General features: G+C 36.4%; 1 non-coding gene across 1 annotated transcript; it reads left to right on the forward strand.

The window, feature by feature from the left end:
- The first annotated feature begins 2047 nt into the window (after positions 1-2047).
- On the forward strand, positions 2048-2150 carry LOC137220265 (U6 spliceosomal RNA). Its single transcript, XR_010941577.1, has one exon. It is a non-coding gene; the product is annotated as a U6 spliceosomal RNA (small nuclear RNA).
- Positions 2151-2396: the final 246 nt, after the last annotated feature.

Consider the following 2396-nt stretch of genomic DNA (forward strand, 5'->3'; position numbering starts at 1 on the left):
GAGACATGGATGGACCTAGATACTGTCATACAGGGTGAAGTAAGTCAGCAAGAGAAAAACAAATATCGTATTAACACATATATGTGGAATTTAGAAAAATAGTAAAGATGAACCTATTTGCAAAGCAGAAGTAGAGACAGAGACATAAAGAACAAACTTATGGACACCAAGGGAGGAAAGGGTAGGGGGGTGGGATAAATTTGGAGATTGGGATTGATATATATACACTACTATGTATAAAATAGATAACTAATGAGAACCTCCCGTATAGCACAGGGGAAAAGAAAAAGAAGACACAATCTGTTTGTTAGACATATTTTAAGGTAACCTTAAAAATACATTCTAATATACACTAGGTGTAGACAAATACTGTTTGATTCCACTTATACGAGGTACCTATAATAGTCAAATTCATGAGTCAGAATGTACATTGAAAGATGCCAGGGACCAAGGGGTGAGGGGTGGATTGGGGAGGGGGAATGGGGATTTAGTGTTTAATGAGGACAAAATTTCAGTTTAGGAAGTTGAAAAATTCTGGAGATGAATGATGGTGAGATTTGCACAACAATGTGAATGTACTTAGTGCCACTGAACTGTACAGTTAAATATGGTTAAAATCATGTGTTTTATATTATGTGACTTTTACCACAATTTAAAAAATTACTTTAAAAAAATCAGGAGACTTTCCTGCTTGAAACCCTTCAATAACTATGTTTCTCTTAGAATAAAGTCCAGATTCCTTATTATGCCTACCAGGCTCTACATGATATGCTTTACTCTTAGGTCTTCAACCTCAACCCCTGCCATTACCACTCTTTTATTCTATGCTTTAATTATGTTAAAATTTATTTAGTTGCTCTAAGTTTTATCAGTACTAAACTTTTCCCACTCATCCACTGATACCCTTTGTCTGGACAATTCTTACCCTCTGCTTTCTCTAAGAAAGCTTTCCTTAATACTGTAAAGTTTAATATTGAAATTGAGCAGAACCCCTGAGGGGCTCCTGGGCACAAAATCCTTTCTGTCTCCTGTTTCTTGACTCTGTCTCCATGACCTTCCCTGAGTTCCAAAGGGCAGATTCCAACAGTTGCTAACCTGGGAAAGGAAGGGATGCAAAGACAAGGGAGGGGCAGCCAGGAAACAATAGTGCAGCCTTAAGGCATGGTCCTGGTTCCACCTCAAGGGATGCACATAACAATGTCTTTAAGCTCTTTAACATGTCATTATTCTTCATACCAGAGAAAGGCCTCCTGAGGCTACATTAAAGGAACCAGAGAAACTCATCAAGAAGATTACCTGAGATCAGATTAGAGGAGTAGAGGCCCTGCACACACACTAATCTTATCAGCAACCTCACCCTTGAACCATTGCTATAAAACTCTTCATCAAATCCTCCCCTGTTGGGACACATAGTTGTTGGGGCAGGAGCTCATTGTGTCCACCTTTGCCTGGCAAAGCAATAAAGCTATTCTTTTCTACTTCAACCAAAACTCTGTCTCCAAGATTCGATTTGGCATTGGTGCACAGAGGCTGAGCTTTCAGCATCAATATCTATTGAGGTTTTATCAAGTATGAGACAGTGTGCTAAGAACTTTACATACATATTCCTATTTAGTCTTGACAAAATGTCTCTTGTGTTTACCTCCATAACACACTCATAGAAATTCCATAGTTCTTATCACATTTTTTAATCAACTATTTGTCTATATTAATTATATTGGCCTGATCACATTAGAAAAAGAGAGGGGAAATGTAAAAATTAACTATAAATAAAAATTGGGCCATAACCACAGATATAGTTAAAATTTTACAACCCTTGAGAGAATATAGTAAAAAAAAAAAATTAGGACAATCAATTTTTTAAATGTATGTGGTGGAGATAATTTTCTAAAATAATAGAAATCATCCAAATTGATTAAAACAAAAAAGAGGATTTCTGTTTCTGATAAGACAACAGACAATATTACTAGACTAAACTTCTTATTTTAAATAACTAAGGTGCTAGATAAAAACTTTAAAATGTTTTATTAAGAGCACTGTTGAATGCTTGCTTTGGCAGCACACATGCTAAAATTGGAATGATACAGAGAAGATTAGCATGGCCCCTGCACAAGGATAATACACAAATTTGTGAAGCATTCCATATTAAAAAAAAAAAAAGCACTTTTGAGCAGCAAAGAAAGTAAGAAATTCTCAATCCAGGGATATAGTGATGGTGTGAACCAGGTAGGTAAAAGGAATTTGAGGGCCTTTGCTAAACTAGGTGAACTTGGGTATCAGTTTTCATAGTCTCATGGCACATGGAGTACAGGAGGAAAATTTTGTGATCTGCTCAAAATGGGGACTATAAGAAGAGATCTTTCCCCATGTAAGTCAAAGACCCCAAAGGGTTTCAC

Source organism: Pseudorca crassidens, chromosome 2 (assembly GCF_039906515.1).
Source record: "Pseudorca crassidens isolate mPseCra1 chromosome 2, mPseCra1.hap1, whole genome shotgun sequence".
Lineage (NCBI taxonomy): Eukaryota > Metazoa > Chordata > Mammalia > Artiodactyla > Delphinidae > Pseudorca > Pseudorca crassidens.